Here is a 6321-nt window from a genome sequence, read left to right on the forward strand (position 1 = left end):
AGTACGACGTTTTTCTTACTTTGTTCTAGCTCACATTTTGCTGCTTGTTGAATGGGTTTAAAACCAGATTTGAGGTTACTTTTAATCATTTTTAATTTGTTTTCATAACGAAAGGCACTAAATGTATTTAAACAACCATGATCAATACATTCTTGTGTCAAATGGCAAAGAGAGTGAACATTATATACAACAAAGAATTTTCCAAATAATGTGATAGAATGTTAGATAAAAGTTCTGAGTAGAGTATTTGCACAATCGTTAAAACTTCTATAAAGAATAGGACTTGTAAGAATATAAATTCCACAATGCAATATAATAGAAAGTGCTTATAAATATTTATATCAGGATGTGAAGCAAAAGCTACTATGCCATCATATAAACATAAACGTCGGAATTCCGTTGCTTTGTAAAATGATAATTCATGTAAAGATCTGGGTTTTCGAGCAAAGTCCTGAGGACAAGAAGGAGCTAATAGAATCAGCCTATCAGATATTCTGTTTACAACAGTCCAGTGTAGTTTCCATGGACTTATCCAATTCTTCCATGCTTCTAATAATCTCTTAAACACATCTTCACATACCAAATGCATAGGCTCTAATCGAAACTGAGAGATCATTTTGGTATTAAGTTGAAGAAGAGGTGATACTCCTTTATGATGGCGAGGTTGCATTTGATTTTTAAAACTTTCGTCAGTTCTTAAAGGAACATGTAAATCGATATACGTTTGCCTATAATCTAATCGTTCTCCCCATACTGTACATTTTTCACATGAAGCATATCCATTATGGCCTATACATTTTATTAATTCTCTAGCTGGAGCATCAAGAATATAATGTCTAATTAAAAAAATAAAAGTTTTTCCATATCGTACATAACCATTAGAAATTAGATTATCAACTTCAGTTACAAAATCTTGTAAAAACTCTTTCACATTATTTGGATCAGAATTCCCAAAATAAATAGCAATAATGAATGTATAATTTTTAGTTCCTACGAGATGTCCTAATATTGGCCAAAATTTTTTCTTTGAACTTCGAAAAAGAGGGAGTCAGTCAGTATTAATATCTATTTCAATTTTTTGTTTTACTTGCAAGTACTTTTTTAAATTAAGCCCATCCAAATAATTTTTGATTCCTCGATACCAAAATTGTCCTCCATTTTCAAAGTAAGTAATATGTATATCGTCATCAATTTTCAATAAAGTTTTATAACTTTTAGGCAGATTATTAAATACAGGTTGAAGTTTTGTAAGTAATTCATCTATTTTGGACATGGAAATAACACCACCTGATAAAGCCCATTGACGTAAAGCTAATATTGCATAATTTTCCTTTTGCTGATCATTTTCAAAAACTATATTAACATTTTCATCTCTATTTTCACTTTCATCCGTATTTTCACTTTCATATATACTTTCATCTGTATTTTCACTCTCATCTATACCTTCGCTCTCATTTATATTTTCATTTTCATCTCTATTTTCACTCTCATCTATACATTCATTTTCATCTCTATTTTCACTTTCATCTATATTTTCATCAAAACTCATGACACTAGAAAGTCTTCCGAAAGCTATATCTTCTTGAATCTCAAGTTCACTTTGAGAATGATGATTTAAATCTATTAATTCATTAAGTTGCAAATTTTCTTCTTTTTCAGAGTCTATTGAAATTGACAAATTGCTGTTGCTCGAACTATTGCACTTGAGTCTACATTTTGGTTCTAATAATTTATGAACTCTTTTTAAAATATAATCTTGTCGCTCTTTAACTTTCAACCTTTTTATAACTCTGCTCTCAGCTCTTTCCTTCCAACTACGTTTATAACGCTATATATAGACAAAAAATGAAATAATTGACATGTGATAAAAAAATGTAAAAAACTATTTTCTTTGTTTATAGAAACAATATAATAGAACTGATTATATATATCCAACTGCTACCTTTTATTATTCAAAGCAAAAATACTTTTTTACACACTTTACCTGACAAATACGTGGAAAGCAACGTACAGAATTAAAAAATTTAAATATAAAAAACTCTAAATCAAAATACACAGAAAATGTTTGTTATAGGTTGTCACAGACGCTTAATAACCGCCTATATTTTGTATCCTATTATTATTTTATATAAAAATAATAACAATCAAGTGTAAGAAAAATAGTACTTACCCGCTTAGTGACGTCAATATCCATTGTGATAATTAAAAACGCGATAATACACTTGTAACATAAAAGCAATATCCGCAGCGTGCGCATTCACTCTAACGGATGATCATATATATATATCATACATTCCCCCCGATCTACGATCGTAGCGACGCAACTTAAGGGTATAACACACACATCGAAAGATTTGACCAATTGCCGAATCAAGCAATGTGAAAGGTGTGTTATAGCTTTTCTGACGCGCTGTTCAATCACGGGCCCGCAAGAATTTTTTAAGCGATTATAAATTGAATCATTTAATGTTGCAGTATATATATATATATATATATATATATATATATATGCATATCAAAAAGCGCTTATTAAGGCCGGATCTACAATAGGTATAATAAGTTCTAAGCCTTAAGAAATTGACCAATTACAGTCACGTATTCTCCTCATACTTGATTGTAATTGGTTAATTTCTTAAGGCTTAGGGCTTACTACATCTATTGTAGACCCGGCCTAATGCTTTGACGTTGAATCAACGTTGAATCAACGCTGCACTTCATCTGATTGGATGATTGATATTGCAGTAATATCAACTTTCTTATCGACTCAACTAGCTGTCGACCATATCGACGTTGAATCAACTTTGAATCAACTTTGAATCAATTACATTTCTGACTGGGGATGCTATATCTACATATTTCAATCTATGATTTAAAATATTTGCCATGGATTGATGCGATAAATAATAAAACAACTGTATATTTATACATTATTTGTACGCTCCTCGCGAGCATGCTATAGTTTTGTAAAAAAATTCTAATATTAATAAAAACATAAATTTATAATAATAAATAAATGAAATCATTAAATTAATAACCTAACCTTGCAGCCGGAAGTTATGCTGAGAAAGATGGCCACAGCTACAGCCAGCAAAGAGCCAGCCAAGCAGCCGCCGAGCCCGTCTAAAGAAGTGAAGACGGCCGAAGGGGTCCCGACAGACCAGATCCGGGACCTGGGGAAGAGGTCAGCCGCTGCGGACTTCTTCTGAGGTAAATAAGTGACAGGAGATAATCAGTTACCGACAGTCGACGGTCGGTAACTAACCGACCCGAGGAAAAAAGACTTTACAAGTCGAGCCTGACAACTTACCGACGGACAATAAGTGACCGACTGTAAAGTGAATGCTAAAGAACTTACCGACTTACCGACCGAGCACAGTCGGTAAGTTTACCGACACTCAGACTTACCATCAATGGTACTTACCATTGAGAGGATAACCATATTATATTTAGTTCTTATTTAATCATTAATTATTATTAATTGCGGTACAATTAAGTGTTTATTGAACTGTTAGCGGTTAGATATAATAAGCGCAAACGATATAATATGTATCTAGAGTGTAAGACGCGTATGCGTGATTGTAGGAGGCGCAGGGAGCTCGCCATCATGCGGAGTGGGGGCTCACGGCTATATAGGGAGAGCCGAGAGAGGGATCAGGGCTCTTGCTCTCGCGACCACCGACGTGGAAAGACGCATGAGTCAGTCGTGCAATATCAAACATAGAATACTTTATTTTATTTGTGCGGAAATTTTATTTTGTTTTTGGATGTGAAGGGAGAGAGTATCTTTATATTAATTTTAAATAAATATTTTATATTTTTAATATAAAACCGAGTGCCCGTTCATTTATCCATCAACGAAATTCTGTGCGTGGAGACGTCTTCGGTAAATCCTGGACAGGTCCTGACGCATAGACGGGAAGCTGCCACATCCTGGTGGTTCCTGAATTAATAATTAATACGATTAATTATTAACAAAGCGTGTGACGCGAGTGTTGCGTCATTGCATATGACGAACAAAGGTGACAGTTGGATGACGTCATCTTGTGCCTTTGTCTCTGACAAAGGAAGCTACGCAGTAACAGCGAGCAGTGAAGCAGTAAAGGTGCTCATCTGCAGAAGGGGTTCTCATCCTGGGGATCCAAAGGTCTTGTCTGGAGACAAGGTAAACTAAGTAGCAGTGGTGATCATCTGGAACAGGGGTTCTCATCCTGGGGATCCAGAGGTCCTGTCTGTGGACCAGGTAGACTACGCAGCAGCGGTACTCATCTGGTGAAGGGGTTCTAATTCTGGGGATCCAGAGATCTTGTCCGTGGTGCAGAGAAACGGACTGGCGACCGTGTTAAAGGTAGGAAAACTACCTAAACAACATAACTCCCAAACTCTCAAGACCCATCGTCCGGTCACGACCTAACCTTGCAACCGCAGGTACGGGTGGAAAGGATGGCCACAGCCGCGACCAGCAGGGAGCCGGTCAAGCCACCGAGACGACCACCAAGCCCGTCTACGATGAAGAAGACGGCCGAAGGAGTCCCAACAAACCAGTCTAGGGACCAAGGGAAGAGGTCAGCCGCTGCGGACTTCTTTTAAGGTAACAGAATGACACCTGACAAGCAGTTACCGACAGCCGACGGTCGGTAAATAACCGACCCGAGGCAAAACACTTAACACGTTGGAACTTAGTAGTTACCGACGGATGATAAGTGACCGACTGTGAAGTGTTCACAACAAGACTAACGACTTACCGACCGAGCACAGTCGGTAACCTTACCGACACACGAACTTACCATCAATGGTACTTACCATTGAAGAGATAACCATTTAATATTTAATTTATTATTAATTATTAATTGTTGCGGTTAATGTTAAGCGTTTATTAGATTGTAACCATTTAGAACTAATAAGCGAAAAACATATAACATAATCTAGACATTAAGACGCGTATGCGTGATTTTAGAACGCGCAGGCGCGAGCAGCTCCCGACGAGGCAGAGTGGGGGTTCGTACTATATAAGGAGAGCCGAGAGAGGAGACAGGGCTCTTGCTACACCAGCGCGGAACGACGCGACATGCGGAGACAAGCGTGCAATCTAAACCAAAGTCTTTTTTATTTTATTATTGCGCGACGAACATTTTTATTTTAGTTTTGTGGATATGGAGAGCGAGTTGTTATTTTATATTAAACAAAATAAATATTTTATATATTTATTAATATAAATACATTGAGTGACCGTTTATTCACCCATAAACTAAATCCTGTGCGTGGTGACGTCTTCGGTGAATCCTGGACAGACCCTGACGCATAGACTGGAAGCCGCCACATCCTGGTGGATCCTGAAACAATAATTAACACGATTAATTATTGATAAAGTGTGTGACGCAAGCGTTGCGTCATTACATCTAACGAACAAAGGTGACAGTTGGATGACGTCATCTTGTGCCTTTGTCTGTGGACAAAGGAAACTACGCAGCAGCCGCGAGCAGCGAAGCAGCAGCGGTGCTCATCTGGAGAAGGGGTTCTCATCCTGGGGATCCAGAGGTCTTGTCTGTGGACAAGGTAGACTACGCAGCAGCGGTACTCATCTGGAGAAGGGGTTCTCATTCTAGGGATCCAAAGATCTTGTCCGTGGTGTGGAGAAACGGACTGGCGACCGTGTTAAAGGTAGGAAAACTGCCTAAACAATGTAACTCCCGAACTCTCAAGACCCATCGTCCAGTCACAACCTAACCCTAACCTAATTTATATATGTGAGCGCGTGCGCCTGGCTGCGTATGTGTGCGTGCATAGTGATCGACTAAAACATTCCCGTTTTTATCATTTCCTGAAACTGCCCTCAAGCTGTAAACATTCGTGGCGAAATTCTATGGGAGAAAATACCGCGGACATTCGAATGTTCGTAGGAAGTACTTCGTCAATCGCAGGACGTAATTCGATTGTTCTCAGATTATCGCAATATTTTGCGATAGTCTCAGATTGTTCTCAGAATCTATCTGTGCTGTTAGGGATATATACACATATATCGTAATAACATGTAAGTCAATAAAGTTTCTAATAGATTTCATCAAAAGTTCGCTTTGTATTATCTACAGAAATTAGATACTCGTGGAATCCCCAGGACGTAACATCAAGAATATATAAAATTCATAAGAATTCAGGAAGATCAATCAAAAGGAAAACTGTTATTCCTGAAAAAATAAATTATAAATATTATTATTAAATTAAATTTTTTAATTATTTAAAATTTAAATAATAAATTTTTATTTTCATAATAATTTATAATAGATTGGAAATATATATTATAATAATTAATTTAATAATTAATTT

At 36.8% G+C, this 6321-nt stretch overlaps 1 long non-coding RNA gene across 1 annotated transcript; it reads left to right on the forward strand.

The window, feature by feature from the left end:
* The first annotated feature begins 3674 nt into the window (after positions 1-3674).
* LOC145944557 (uncharacterized) lies at positions 3675-5627 on the forward strand. Its single transcript, XR_014426695.1, has 3 exons — positions 3675-4345; positions 4426-4588; positions 4955-5627. It is a non-coding gene; the product is annotated as an uncharacterized LOC145944557 (long non-coding RNA).
* The last annotated feature ends 694 nt before the right edge of the window (positions 5628-6321 follow it).

This window comes from Prenolepis imparis, unplaced genomic scaffold (assembly GCF_030444845.1).
Source record: "Prenolepis imparis isolate NDT839.2.m4 unplaced genomic scaffold, iyPreImpa1.0 SCAF_13, whole genome shotgun sequence".
Taxonomy (NCBI): domain Eukaryota; kingdom Metazoa; phylum Arthropoda; class Insecta; order Hymenoptera; family Formicidae; genus Prenolepis; species Prenolepis imparis.